General features: G+C 45.6%; 2 long non-coding RNA genes across 3 annotated transcripts; both read left to right on the forward strand.

Annotated features, from left to right (window-relative positions):
• The first annotated feature begins 3,413 nt into the window (after positions 1-3,413).
• Positions 3,414-6,275, forward strand: LOC310744260. 2 transcript variants are annotated; one of them, XR_014539464.1, is made up of 2 exons: positions 3,414-4,297; positions 5,674-6,275. It is a non-coding gene; the product is annotated as an uncharacterized lncRNA (long non-coding RNA). The 2 variants fall into 2 exon arrangements; XR_014539465.1 differs by having other exon boundaries at positions 3,414-4,068.
• Positions 6,276-10,030: 3,755 nt separating this feature from the next.
• On the forward strand, positions 10,031-14,939 carry LOC310744284. The gene is made up of 3 exons (XR_014539493.1): positions 10,031-10,480; positions 11,131-11,475; positions 11,835-14,939. It is a non-coding gene; the product is annotated as an uncharacterized lncRNA (long non-coding RNA).
• Positions 14,940-15,169: the final 230 nt, after the last annotated feature.

A 15,169-nucleotide genomic window follows, 5' to 3' on the forward strand; every position in this document is an offset into this window, starting at 1 on the left:
CATCATGGATGCAGAAAGCGGGTTGAGGGAAATGCCTAACCCTTTGAACACAGACACCCAAGGGCCAAGGAGGTGTGTGTCTTCTTTCCCCCTACCTCTGAGAGGGTGGAAAAGATGCAGGGAAGGACCCCAATGCTGGAATCTTTTGTATACAGCTTCTGAATTAAAAAAAAAAAAAGCAGATTCACATTTTCAGCTTACTTAAATCATGACTATAAGAATAAACTGGAGTTTGCTTTGGTTTTTGGGTGGCATGCATATTTGTGGTATGACAAGGTTAAAGCACACAAAGCATTTAAAAACCATATTGTCAGAAGAGCATTGTTTAATGTCTGGATAAGATATAAAGATTTACTTGAAAATAAAACCCCAAGGTGGCTATCACCGATGGAGGCGAAGGCTCAGAAAAAGCTCAATATGGAGGCCAAATGGCCAAAATATTGGGAGATTTTGGAACAGGAGGGTGACAAACTGAAATTGCAGAGTTTTGAGAAATTAAAAGACAAAGTGCGAGATTGGCTTCATTATTATCAAATAAGGGAGGCTTACAATTTGGACAAAAAAATTGGCTTCCAGGTGGAAAAATCAAAATTGGAAACAGAACTGCTAGATCCCAAAACTAAGATATTATCAAGAATGTATAACTTGCTGTTGAAATGGAATACTCAAGATGAAACGGTTAAATCTGCTATGATTAAATGGGCACAAGATGTTGGACATAATATAATGTTTGCTGACTGGGAACAGTTGTGGACCACAGGTATGAAATTTGCCTTAAGAGAGAATATTATGAAAATGATATACAGGTGGTACATGACACCAGTCAAGCTTGCAAAAGTATATCATTTGCCCGATAACAAGTGTTGGAAATGTAAAGAAAATGAAGGTACATTCTTTCACCTTTGGTGGACGTGCCCAAGGATTAAGGCCTTCTGGGAGATGATCTATAATGAATTGAAAAAGGTATTTAAATATACCTTCTTGAAGAAACCAGAGGCCTTCCTCCTGGGCATGGTCGGCCAATTGGTGTTAAAGAAGGATAGAACTTTATGTACGCTACAACAGCAGCAAGAAAACTCATCGCAAAGTATTGGAAGACACAAGATCTACCCACCTTGGAAGAATGGCAGATGAAAGTGATAGACTATATGGAACTGGCGGAAATGACTGGCAGAATCCGAGACCAGGGAGAAGAGTCGGTGGAAGAAGATTGGAAGAAATTTAAAGACTATTTGCAGAAACATTGTAAAATTAATGAATGTTAAAATTTTGTTGGATTGAAATGAAACGGCTTTAGCAACAAGGTTAAAAAGAATATGTAAAAATGGATTGATAATCAGATGAAAATACGAAGTTATAATATGTTAAGATATAGAATTAAGATAAAAACAAAGAGGGAAAGGATTTGCTGAATTAATCATGTGAACTGGAATACAAAAAAGGGAGGTGTGAGGAGGTCAGGAAACAAGTAAATGAAATATAAAACATGAAAATATTGATTTGTTTTTAATTGTTTTTTTATTTTTCATGTATTTTGTATTTTTCCTTTGTATTTTTGTACCTTTTTTCATTTTCTCTTTTTTAATTCTGTAACTTTTTTCTGTCTGTAAAACTTCAATAAATATCATTTTCAAATAAAAATAAAAATAAACTGGAGTTTGCTTCGGTTGCCCCAGTGCTAAATGTATTTACTGGGAAGCAAGCCTCATTTTGTTGTAGAAAGGAAAATAGGTAGAATTCAATGTCTAGCTGAGGTGATCCTTCTGCCAGCGCAGCTATAGATAGATATTCTTAGAGCAAATGGTTTGCCGGAGTCTATTTGTTCCTGTGGCCTTAGTTGCACAGCCACCCAAAATGTTTCCTAACTGCATTTCTTGAACATAAATTCCGTATGAAACACAGAAAAGATTGTCAAACATTGTTTTGGAGTTATATTATATATGATTAAGGAAGGTTTAGATCAAGAATTCCTAACTGAAGAAAGAAACCAATTTTTTTTTAATGATATTTTATTGGATTTTAACAAAACAGAAAAAAAATTACAAAATCTTAAACAATAAATTCAACCCAAAAAACAGAAAAAACATAGAGAAGAAAAACAAAAAAAGAAGAAAAAACAAGAAAATCAAAAATCTCTCTTTTCAATTTCTCACCATTTTTCCCTTTTTAACTTATTTTCCTGACTCCCTCCCACCTCCCTCTTTGTATTCCAATTAACGATATGTTCAGCAAATTCATACCTCTTATCTTACCCTTGATTATATATCCCCATATAATATCCTCATATTTTCATTTATAATCAAACCAATTTGGTTCATGCACAGAAATAACATTTCCCCCCTCTCATTTGCCAATGTGCTAATGCCAATTCATAAACCAGAGGGATTTTATTCTCAGCACAGTCAGTGCATCCTCAAATTTATAATCCAGGTGCCAAATGGATTTAACAGCTGATACCAAAATGGGAGCAAATTACTGTGAGTTGGGATTTTGAAGTTGCTGTGAAAATTATAATATGAAGGGACAAGACAAAGGTTGGAGACTCTTTAAAAAATCATTAGTAATAGCAGGTTGCCATCTGTTTTTCTCTGCTCAGCTAAACAGTGATAAAAAAAAGTGTGTGTGTGTGTGTGTGTGTGTGTGTGTGTGTGTGAGAGAGAGAGAGAGAGAGAGAGAGAGAGAGAGAGAAGGAATAGAAATTAGATTGCTGATCTCTCCACCTCCAGTTAAACTAGCTGCATTGCTTTGCACGCACTAGATCAAATTTTAAAAACCCAAAAATTGTCAACCAGTTTAAAAAAAAAAAACAATGAGAGGAACGGATGGAAATATGTCTTTATTAGTAAACACGGAGTCTAGAACACTACATAGGCATGTTTGCTGTGTCATAACAGCTTTTCTAGCTTAGAAAGCGGCGGCTGTTTCCGGGATCCTTTGTTGTATATAAATAGAACAAGTTTCTAGCTCTCTTGGTGATTAAATCAAAACATGAGAATGGGGAGGCGGTTTAGAATAGGTGGTGTATTCCATGGTTCCATTGGTCTCTTATGCCATGTAGAGGCAATAGAGCAGTGGCGTAGCGTGGGGGGTGCAGGGGGGGCCGGCCGCACCGGGCGCAACATCTGGGGGTTAGGGTTAGGGGCGCAAATCCACAGGTTAGGGGGCGCAAATCCACGGGTTAGGGGGCGCAAATTACTTGCCTTGCCCCGGGTGCTGACAACCCACGCTACGCCACTGCAATAGAGGGCTATCTATACTTGGTTTAAGGCAGTCAGCTTCTTCTATGATGAGCTGTTGCTCAAGGCAATCCTGTATGGAAGAATTTATACAGTTTTTTATATGTGCCAGCAGAGGGCAATGTTGAAGTGATTATGACGCCTGTCCTGAAACCGCTCCCTCCTATCCGAGGGCAGGAAGGGCTGCTGGGGGGCGCTGTGCCAGCCAGCTTCATGGCACCTTTCAGCCGCATGGGCTACAAGGTCTCCGTCGCTCCTCTTCCCCAGCATCCTGCACCTGCTCTGTGCCGGCTACCTGCACTGCCAGAAGGCCCCATCCTTCGGGCTGCTCGAGGCCTGCCACCGCACGCTCCTGAACGACAGCCTGACGGGCCACGACTGGCTCAGGGGCGGCTCGTGGGCTGGTAAAACGGTCTTCGTGGGCCGCACGTTGCTGACCCCTGATCTAAACGAAATCATAAACTGCCAAGCAAAGGCTGAAGCACCACAGTGTTTGAGGCTTGCATTGCTGCTAGGGTTGTGAACAGTGCTTTCCTCTTCTCCATCCCTGCTCCCTGAGTCACGGGGGGAAAGAGGACTTCAGAAATGCTGCCTCTCCCTCCCACTTCTGCTTTGTGACACGTAGACTGCTAGATTCCCACCCTTCTAGATCCAAGGCATAGAACCCAGACGCCCTGACAACAGACACTGCAGGAGCAGAGAAAGGGGTGGCTTCTAGTCACCCTCCCTCCTGACCCTGAACCTAGGGAACATGGAGGAAGGGCCCCGATTCAGGGATATACCTGCATTGAATGCAGAAGACCCCGGGGTCAGACTCCAACGCCATCTCAAGGTAGGGCTGGGGGAGAGACCCATCTGAAATCTTGCTGCTCAGCGGGGCCAACAATGAGTTGGATGGACCACTGTGGTCTGATTCGGGCAGCTTTCTGTGTGAGAAAATCCCTGCCCTATGCAAGATCACGCGATGTCCTTGGCTAACTGCTCCCTCCACCCGCCCCAGGAATATTAGGCAGATGGTTGAGCTCAAGAAAGGAAAGGTAGACTTCGAAGAGAATCGCTGGGTCATGGTATAATGGTTAGAGTGTCAGACTGTAGCTTGGGTGACCAGAGTTCGAGCCCCACTTGGCCGTGAAGCTCACTGGGTGACCTCGGGGACCTGTCCCCGTCTCTCAGTCTAACCTACCTCACAATGTTGCAGGAGGTTGGACTAGATGACTCATGTGTGTTTCCCACAGGATAGCCACTGTGGGAACAGGATGCTGGACTGAATGGGTCATTGGCTTGATCCAGAAGCCTGTTCTAATGCTCTTAACATTTGAAAACGGTCCTCTCAACTCTGCTTACTACATAAATAATTTTAATTTCACACACAGTAGCATAGCGTGGGTTGCCAGGGCCTGGGGCAAGGCAAGGATCCTCAGCACTGCCTGCCAATAAATAGGCTGCAACAAAGGGCCAATAGCTCTGCAACCTACACAACTGGCAGCCGCAGCACCTGTGAGCATTCAGCACAGCGGAGAACAGGAGGAGGGAATGTTCGGGAGCACGTATCTATCCAAAGCCCATGCAGAGGGTGCCCTCGCACCCGACTGTTGCCCAAAGCCACTCCTCATTCTGCCCATACAAACACTGGGAGATTTTCGGGGGGGGCATGCAATTTTTTATTTATTATTACTATTTTTTATTTTTTTTCCTTTGGAAATGTTGTGCCCCTAAGATATTTGCACCCAGGGCAACCGTCCCTGTGGCTACGCCACTGCTTGGTTATCTAAGACTCCATTTCTGAGACTCAGTGCCCATCTGAGCAGACAATCAGGCAGGTTTGGAGATTCATCAGACAACAATTGGGGAATCTGGCATAAAACCATAAATTGATGCTTGGGAAATGTGAGTTTTCACTTAAAACAGCCCCAGCCTCTCCTTAAAGGGACCCCTGACCATTAGGTCCAGTCGTGGCCGACTCTGGGGTTGCAGCGCTCATCTCGCTTTATTGGCCGAGGGAGCCGGCGTACAGCTTCCGGGTCATGTGGCCAGCAGGACTGAGCCGCTTCTGGCGAACCAGAGCAGCGCACGGAAACGCCGTTTACCTTCCCGCTGGAGCGGTTCCTATTTATCTACTTGCACTTGACGTGCTTTCGAACTGCTAGGTTGGCAGGAGCTGGGACGGAACAACAGGAGCTCACCCTGTCACGGGGATTCGAACCGCCGACCTTCTGATCGGCAAGTCCTAGGCTCTGTGGTTTAACCCACAGCACCACCCGTGTCCCTACAGCCTCTCCTTATTTGCAGCTTATTTCCCTCCTCACAGCACTCCCCCAAGGTGGGCTTGTTTAGAAACCGAGCTGGTGGATAAAATCTGGCGGCAGAGGTATGCCACTCGAACAGAGACAGCCGGCCTCACTTGCAACTCCCCTTTGTTTCCCTCCCTGTCCTGCAGGTACTTGCTGGCTCCCGGCAATCCTCTGGCCTCCCTGCCCTTGGCATCTCCCCTGACGTAGCGGCAGAGACCGTGGCCGACCTCCTGCGCTTCTCTCCTCCGCCATGACGCCCGCCCTGGAACCGCTCCCTCCTATCCGAGAGCTTGAAGGGCCTGCTGGTGGCGCTGCTGGGGGTCGTTGTGCCAACTGGCTTTGTGGTGCCTTTCACACGCATGGCCAAGCAGGCCTCGGGCATCGCTTCATTGGAGATCCTCCTCTTCCGCAGCATCCTGTGCCGGCTACCTGCGCTGCCAGAAGGCCCCATCCTTCGGGCTGCTGGAGGCCTGCCAGCGCACACTCCTGCACCCCTCGATCGGCGTCATCTCCATCAGCTGCGCCTACAGCTCCTTCATGCTTGTGCCCAGTGGGGACGCCACCGCTGTCCGGAAGGGCTCGTCCACGATCTGCTCCATCCTGCTGGCGCTCTGCATCGAGAACAGCAGCCTGATGGGCCACAACTGGTGCAGGGGCGGCTCGTGGGCTGGTCAAACGGTCTTCGTGGGCCGCACGTTGCCGACCCCTGATCTACAGGCCTCAAACACTGTGGTGGTTCAGCCTTTGCTTGGCAGTTTATGATTTCTTTTAGATAATGAGAATGACAGCATAATCACTTCAACATTGCCCTCTGCTGGCATACAGGTGCATAGACACTTTGTTTGATCACGGTTGTTACTGTGAGACTTGTTGATGCCCTCTTACTTATATTTGTGCGTTGATGCATTAGTGCGAATTCACTGAAGGAATTCTTTGGCAGATGGATATTCTTACAAAAACAAGAAGTTTGCTAGAGGGCCAGTGTGAATCTGGAGGCCTCTCACATACATGACTGAGTATGTATATGACGTGCTTTGAACAGTCAGGAAGCAGGAGGCATATGCCAGTCCTTATTTTTATTCGATGTATTACTCCTTGTAGCCCCTCTGCCTTGCCATCCCAACAAGTTCAGATCAACCGGCACAGGTCAGGTGCCCCCAGGGGAGACGCCAAGGGCAGGGAGGCCAGAGGATTTGCAGGAGCCAGCAAGTGCCTGCAGGAGAAGGAGGGGAAACAAAGATTTTAAAAGATTTTTTTTTTTTAAGTGTCCCCGGATTCATTGGAAAAAAAAATCTGATAACCTTACCATCACTACAAACAGCAAGCTGTCAAATGAAGGCACCCAGGCGCAGTCAGAGTAGCTAGTGAGGTTGCTGATGCGTTTGTGACCTCATGCTTATGCACACCGCACATGTAAAGCAGATGATCCTCCCCCCCAAAAATAATAATAATCCTGGGTTGCTGTTTTTTAGCATGGACTGCCGGGCCTCGAAGAAGCCCGAAAAACGGGGTCTTTGTGCAGTGCAGGGAGCCTGCAGAGGGCAGGTGCAGGATCCTGGGATAGAGGAGGGTCCCCAAGGTAGGGAGGACGGATGGGAGGGAGCGGATCCAGGGCAGGTGTCATGGCGGGGGAGAGAAGCGGAGGAGGTCGGCACCGGTCTCTTTCGTTAGGTTGGGGGCTGCCAATGGCAGGGAGGCCAGCAAGTTCCTGCGGGAGAAGGAGGGGAAACAAAGATTTAAAAAGAATGTTTTTTTAAAAAGTGTCCCCGGATTCATTGAAAAAAGTCTGATAAGCTAGTTGTCAAATGAAGGCACCCAGGCGCAGTGAGGTTGCTGGTGCATTTGTGACCTCATGCTTGTGCACACCACACGTGTAAAGCAGATGACCCTCCCCCCCCAAAAAATAATAATCCTAGGAACTGTAGTCCCACCCCCCACAGAGTTACAGTATGCAGCATGCTTAACAAACTACAGTTCCCATAATTCTTTGGGGAAGTTGGCTGTGTTGAATGTTCTTGAGGTGTACAGTGTGGATCTGCCCAACTGCTCCAAAGCCCCATTTATTTGAAATTGTGTGGATCCTTTTATACACACAGATGTTCCTGTTTATAAGAACCTAATAATGGCTCCTCTGGCCCACCATTCTGTTCTCACAGTGGCCAACCAGGTGCCTGTCAGAAACCCACAAGCCCCAATGTCAGCGGCTTAATAAGTGTTGGTTCACACAAATTGTGCCTTCGCACAAACCCAGTCCATTGTGCTCCCATAGTGACCACTAGCATGTAGAAGACAGCCATAGAAACTCAAGGGAAAGCCATGGAATAGGCAAGGACTTTATTGAGGTGGTGGGGGTCGACCTGTTGAGTTTTGCCATTTTTTTGTGGTAGACCTGTAAAAGGGTAAAAGAGTATTGGGAAATAATTCATAATGAATTGAAAAAAAATGTTTAAAAGTACTTTAAAAAACCCAGAGTCCTCCTTGTTGGGGATAATTCAGGCAGAAATTCCCAGGTGTCAGAAAAGTTTATTTTTGTATGCCACTACTGCGGCTTGTGTTTCGTTACCCCAAAAATGGAAAATGAGTGAAGTGCCAACTAAAGAAAGAAAATGGCAACTTAAACTGACAAAATATGCACAGCTTGTGGACCTAACAAATAGAATAAGAGAACAAAAAGAACATATGTTTAAAGAAGACTGGAAAATGTTTATTGAATATATGGAGGAAAACTGTTTATATTTGAAAACGTGGGCAGCATTAAGATGAATTCAACGGTGTAAATAAGTTTTGATGGATGTAATAATGGAATACTGAATGGTTTAGTTTACCGTATATAAAATATGCAGGGATTTATGTTATGCAAAATGAACCATGGCAAGAGAAGAAGGGACGTCACTGATATTTTAAGGTTGTTTAAATGAATATTCTAAAATGTAAAACAAAATATGTAATAAAAAATTATTGAGAGAGAGAAAAGAGCTTTGCCATGTTTTGTTTGTCTAAAGGGCAAAATGAGTATTCCGCCCACTGTGATTTTGGTAATACCTAGATTGGTTTCAATGTAACTTAGAAATTTATTCCAGTCGTTCGTAAACTTAACGATTTTTTGGTGCCTAATTTTTTGTGACATTCTAGCTAATTCTATATACTCATATAATTTCATTTGCCATTCTCTAATGGTGGGGATATTGGAAGTTTTCCAGTTTTGCGCTAACAAAATCCTGGCGGCCACCATTGCATATTGAAAGAATGTTTGGTCTTCATTTTTGATCTCCTCTCCGATCATACCTAAAAGGAACGCTTCAGGTTTTTTGGGGAAGGTGTTTTTCAGTATTCTTTTTAATTCATCGTAAATTTGTCCCCAAAATCTTTTCACTTCGTCACAGGTCCACCACATGTGAAAGAAATTACCCTCTTTAGTTTTACATTTCCAGCATCAAATTCATTTTCTCATGCAGCTGCTCCAGCAAGGCATTTGTCATGCCAAGGGCAGACACTAAACCTTACTTCCAACACATTTCTGTTCAAGGTCAAACGGCTGGTCCCACGATCCAAATCTTGCAGCTGTAGAGTCCAAGTAAACTACAACAACAAACTGACAGGCTCCCTCTAGGGGACACAGCTTCTTTTTGTATCCATTTTTAAAATGTATCCAACAAAGGAAATTACTTTCGATTTCAAATCCTTTCGATTTTCAAATACTTTGTATCTTTAAAATACAGAAATGCAGAAGGTAGCGTTGAAGTTAATTTGTTTCTCTTCTTTTTTTATACTATCTGTCAAAGCACTCCACTTTCAATCAATGGACGTCTCAAACAATTTCTGTCCCGACTCCCCGTCCCCAGGTTTGGGACGATGGAAACTTAAACTCCTTTACTCTCCTCCTGCAGGATTAAACAGTCAAATCCCCCCCTTTTCTCCTGCTTTCAAGGGGGGTTTATTAGTTGTGGATGCAGGAAATTTCCAACTTTAAAGCAGTTTTCCAGGCTGTTAGTTTGCAAGGTCTTTGCTTCAGTCTATATACAAAAAGCGGAAGGCGGACTTCCTGTTTAAACCTTCCCGCTTGTGCCTAATTCATAAATTTTACAAATTTCTTGATCCAATTCTCCATTTTTACTCACGGGTACTTGATTTAGAGACCAAACGTCATCAGGAAAAAGTCAGCGCTCTCCGGCGATGGCTGCGCGGCTTCCCTCCATGGAAATAGCGATCGGTTCGCAGCACCACGCTGCTCACCCCACTTCACTCCGGAGCCCCAAAAAGGGGTTTCCTCGTGAGTAGGGGAGGCGCTCTTGGTGCTCTGCCGAACCCCACGTTCCCAGGCTTCTCCGCCTGGGATTTCTAACAGGCCCCCGCCTTCGCCGCAGCGGGAAGACCCAATTTCCACGGAGCCCGTTCCTCCGATCGGAGGAACTCTGCCATTCGTCGTTGGCGCTAACCCGGAAGTCGATAAAAGCCCCCCCCCCCCATTCAAACAATGACCCTGTACTCCACCGGGAGCCAGTGCAGTTTGAAAAGCACTGGGTGAATATGCTCCCATGGCAGAGACCCTGTGAGGAGCCTCGCTGCAGCATTCTGCACCCTCTGGAGTTTCTGGGTCAGCTTCAAGGGCAGCCCCGCGTAGAGCGAATTACAGTAGTCAAGCCTGGAGGTGACCGTTGCATGGATCACTGTGGCCACGATTACGACTCCTCAATGCTGCGGTAGATAGGTCAATGGATTCTGAAGAAGATAGATTCCTATGAAGGGAAGGGAAGAAAAAAGAAGGGCAATAGTTAATATGGCCTGCTTTCCCTCTGAGTCGCAGAGCAGCGGGGAGGACCCAGCACTTGTGCTTATAATGGGAACCCTCCTTAAGAGGAGCCCTTGTGCACAGGGGGCGCATTTCCCCGCTGGAGCCGAGGTGGCGGACTTGTCAATGCCTGTCTCCTGCTGCCATTGACTTGGTGGCTTGAGGTATGCATGGGAGGAGGAAGGGAGTGAGGATGAAAGAGAGCGAGGAGCTGCCAGCCGACTCGCCTGTCTTCTGGCTCCTGTGCTTCTCCACGAGCCAGCTGACTTGCAGGGCAGGGCAGCATCCAAAACCCCACGCCCTGATTTTTTTTGCCAGGAGTGGGGTAGGAGAGCGGATAATAATTTAGGCACTGGGGTCATTCCAGCATACGTGGTGGACTTGTCAAAAAAGTGTTGCCATTTTGGAATATGGTCTTTGCAAAATTTACCAAAATGACTGGACAGCAGCTGTTGAACTCTCGGGAACTGGCCAGGATTTTCAAAACAACAATGGGGGTTACAATTTCAAACTTTATTATTCTTGCAACTGCTGGCTCGTTATTGCTCAATATTGGAAGGACCTAGAGGACGCCATGTTAATTAAGTGGCGTAAGATGGATTGGCAACTCATTTTGGTGGAAAAATAATTTACATCTGGCTAAAGTAACAAAATAAAAAGATTCTTTTGTGGCTGATTGGCACTGTTTTATTGCTTATGCAAGCACAAAAGAAATACAAAACTTTCTGGCTGCTATGAACATCATGGATTTCAGTGTTGATACTTCCTGATGGGCTGCACTGACAAATTCACGTTTTGTTTTATATTACTTTAGACTTTCGGTGCAGCTGGATCTGGTCCAGAGGGATCCTGCCTGCCAGCCTTGGGTTTAGTGACACTCCCCGCATCAGGCTTAGAGTCAGGAACCTGGTCTGACTCCTTAGCTAGTGACTCTGCAGTCTCTGACTGATTCCCATCCACACCACACACTGAAAGCACATTTAGAGCACATGGATTCCCCCAAAGAACCATGGGAGCTGTACCTTACCCTTCACAAAACTGCAACTCCCAGCACCCTTAACAAATCTCAGGATTCTTTTGCGGGGGAGCCTTTGTGCTTTAAATGTGCGTTAAATGTATGGCATGTACGTCATGAAGAAAGCTGCTGCTGGAGCCTGAGGTCATTAAAGGGATCCCTGGCCATTAGGTCCAGTTGTGACCGACTCTGGGGTTGCGGCGCTCATCTCGGTTTATTAGCCGAGGGAGCCGGCGTACAGCTTCCGGGTCATGTGGCCAGCATGACTAAGCCGCTTCTGGCAAACCAGAGCAGCGCACGGAAACGCCATTTACCTTCCTGCCGGAGCGGTACCTATTTATCTACTTGCACTTTGACGTGCTTTCGAACTGCTAGGTTGGCAGGAGCTGGGACTGAGCAATGGGAGCTCACCCCGTCGCAGGGATTCAAACTGCCGACCTTCTGATTGGCAAGTCCTAGGCTCTGTGGTTTAACCCACAGTGCCACCCGTGTCCCTTCTTGAGGTCATTACATAGGCATAAATTGTACCACACATAATCTGGCAAACTGTGGCATTCGATGTTACTGAAGGGTGTATCCTCTTTCTGACAACATGATTGTGCCTTGTGGATGGGAGAGAGGATGTGGAATGGGCCAAATAAGGTAATTGTGGTATTTCCACTGTTGTCATGTGTTGATTCGTGCCTTCAACACACTAAGATGAGGGCATCATCAAGTGCGACATATATACAGTAAATGTTTGGTGGTGATGGTCTCTTGAAATCTATATAGTAGGTGCGACTTTCTTGCTCCCCTTCCAATTGTTCTTATTATGTTTTCCACATTACTGCTAGAAGTTTAGTTTTGCTGATGTAGAGCTGGTTGCCGTATTTCAGGAGGGGAAAATCTGGACACTAAAAGTTGTTGAGCTTTTTCAGGGCAATTGCCTGATAACCCTGCCGCTGCCGCCAAGCCCAAGCCACACATGCCAGAGCCTGAACCAGAGACACCAGCGCACAATTTTTAATAAACAAACCCCAAATCCAGGACATTTGCTTTAAAATGTAAAATTCCCCCGGATGGACATGTAGGACCTCCAAAAGAGGACATGTCCGGGAATTCCAGGACATATGGCAACCCAATCTGATGTAAGCTGCTAGTGTACTGTAGTGCAGTGGTGGCTATTTTAAGTGAAGTCCTGTGCTCATGGGAGAGCCAATCCCATTAAATTCATTGAAACATTTGCGTGTAAACATGTTTAGGATCAGGAAATGGTTGTACATATTGCAGCAGGTTTGAGGAGGGGTCTGTCTGTGTGATGCTCTGAGTCCCCTCCAATTCTTGGGGACCTGTACTCAGAAAGGCTTAAAAGATGGTGGAGGGTTCTGTTTCCAACTAGGCAATTATAAGATAATGGACTTAGCTTGCCTTTTAAGTGCCTTCATTCATATAAGCAAATACTTTGCTCTGCTCCAGATGGCAAATGAGTGGGCTGGTAGTTAGAAGGACAAAAACCTGGGCAGTTGTGTGGGAGCTGAACAGAAAGGAGGCTGCAGACTGAGAAACTGGGAAACAGACATGCTTGATTTATGCCGGACCCAAAGCTGTGACTAGTGGAGAAGCCAGTTCTGTTGGGGTGTTAATGCTGTGAGCACCCTCCACCTTAGGCTCAGATTGCAGTGTTTAAGAATATATTAAAACTATCTTCATATTACGAAAAGCTGACAGATTATCCACTTTACCATTGTTAATCAGGTTGAGTTGTTGAGATGTACTACTAACCATTTGCTGTTGGATCCAAGGGAGGCAAGCTGGTTTTTACAATAAAAATTAGTTGCCATGGTGTGTCTTCTCTTAATCTCCAGGTATTTTCTGGAGGAGCCAAGGGCAAGCTACATACTAGGGAATGCATTTGTTGGCCACACCCAAATGACTTATCTCAAGAGTTTCTATCAATATGATTGAGATAAATGTTTAGGAGCAGACTGTTCTCTCAGGCAGTGGCGACTCTCGCTGGGATCTCTCCAGGGTGGAAAACAGGGTGTCGGATTCGTAGGGCAAGGTTTCAGATTACTCAACTTCCTGGCATCTAGCAGTTTCAGCGAGGTTTTGTTTCCAGCTGAACAGTTTTGCTGAACAGTCAAAGTTGACAGGGTGGGTGAAGAAAACGGAAAGCCATAAACAAATTCAGCATGGAAAGTGTACGTCGGCACTTAATCTGAGTCTATAAGTTTATACCTTATGCAGTACTTATACTTAAACAGGCCTGGCAAAACAAAGTTATATTTGCAAGGAAGAATTAACCAAGCAATCCTGCACACCGTGGGTGGAGAACCTTCTATAGCTGTAGGGCAAAGGGAACAAGGTTCTTGCAGTCAAAATAAAATTAAAATAAAAAACATAAATTGTCCAGTAGCACCTTAGACACCAACTAAGTTTGTTCTTGGTATTAGCTTTCGTGTGCATGCTGTTGCAGGAATTTATGTCTAGGTTGGGGGGGGGGGGTTTGCCCCTCCAGCAGATATCATGCACATGCAGCCCAATACCAAAACCAGCACAATCACTTTTGTGACTTGTCCCCACAAAACACTTCATCACAGTTTCTTCCTATCTATTCAAAGGGCCTCTGCTGCACAATACCAAATGTAACAATTCACTGGTAAATATATCTATGTTCTGGCTCACTGGGAAAACTTCAGAAATTCATATAGACATGTGAGCTCAGCTACTCAGCAGCCCCTCTGCCTGAGTGATAATCCCTGGCATCCTGATACCTGAGTGCCAGACAGGTAGCCGTTCCAGAAATAACAAACCCAGATGAAGACAAAAGGGTGTGATTAACTTGGTTGGGAAACAGGGAAATGCAAATATCTCTTTTGTTACACTTGATGGGTGTTTGGTGGAGGGCAAGGAGAGGCATGGGGCAGGGTCCAGGATGCTCAGATTACTGCCACCCGACCTCCCCTTTCATGATGTAACCATGATGTATTAGTGATGTTGTGTAGGGCGGAGTGTAACATGGGGATTAGCATCTAATAAAAGTTTGGGTTCTCTTTTGTACGGGGCTTCCATCTTGTTTCACCTTGTGGCAGGTGGGAGTCCTGTCGCAACAGTCTTCAGTAAAGACCAAGCCTACTGGCTGCTGTTTTGCTCTGCTATTCCTGGCTGGTGTCCTTGTTTTTTGTCCAAGGGAGCCGTCAGATTTCTCCGTTAACAATGAACACTTCTTCCGATACGGTTCTTGCAGTACACGTAAATAATTTTATTGGCTGATCCAGCCCTGGAAGCAGGGAACCCAGTTCTGTTTCCTCAGTTACGCCTATGTGCACTTTGGCCACAATCCAGGAAAACGTGTTGATAGATCCACAGCATCGCAATCCTTTTAAGTCACAGCTTTCCCCTTGATACCAAATGATGAGCCACGTCTGAATTTCCCCAGGTTTAAAGCCTGGCCCCCGTAAAGGGAGTTGCTTTGAAGAATGAGGCATTTTCTTAAAATGGGTTGAAAATGGAAGGCAGCCTTCATCTCCAGACGGGTTTGTTTTTAGAGCATGGATGGAGCATGGAGACTAGGATTAGTCTACCCAGTGGAGCCCATCCTCTGTGTTTTGACTTGAAAGAGTCCTATTCTGGGCATGTCTCCTTATTGGAAGGAGGCCAGGGCAGGGTAGCTACTCCTGCAGAGGTGGAAAGGGAAGCCTCCCCTGGGAGCTTACAGTTCTGCTGTATCTTTCCATTGGTAATGATGGATTCATCCAGTCGCACACCCAAGGCAGAGAGCATGCTAAGACTAGACCAGGGAATCATTCAGAGATGCCACAAGCAGCCTCCTCTGTGGAGTCTGTAATAAACTGATTTG

This window comes from Podarcis filfolensis, assembly GCF_964270895.1.
Source record: "Podarcis filfolensis genome assembly, chromosome: 10".
NCBI classification, from domain to species: domain Eukaryota; kingdom Metazoa; phylum Chordata; class Lepidosauria; order Squamata; family Lacertidae; genus Podarcis; species Podarcis filfolensis.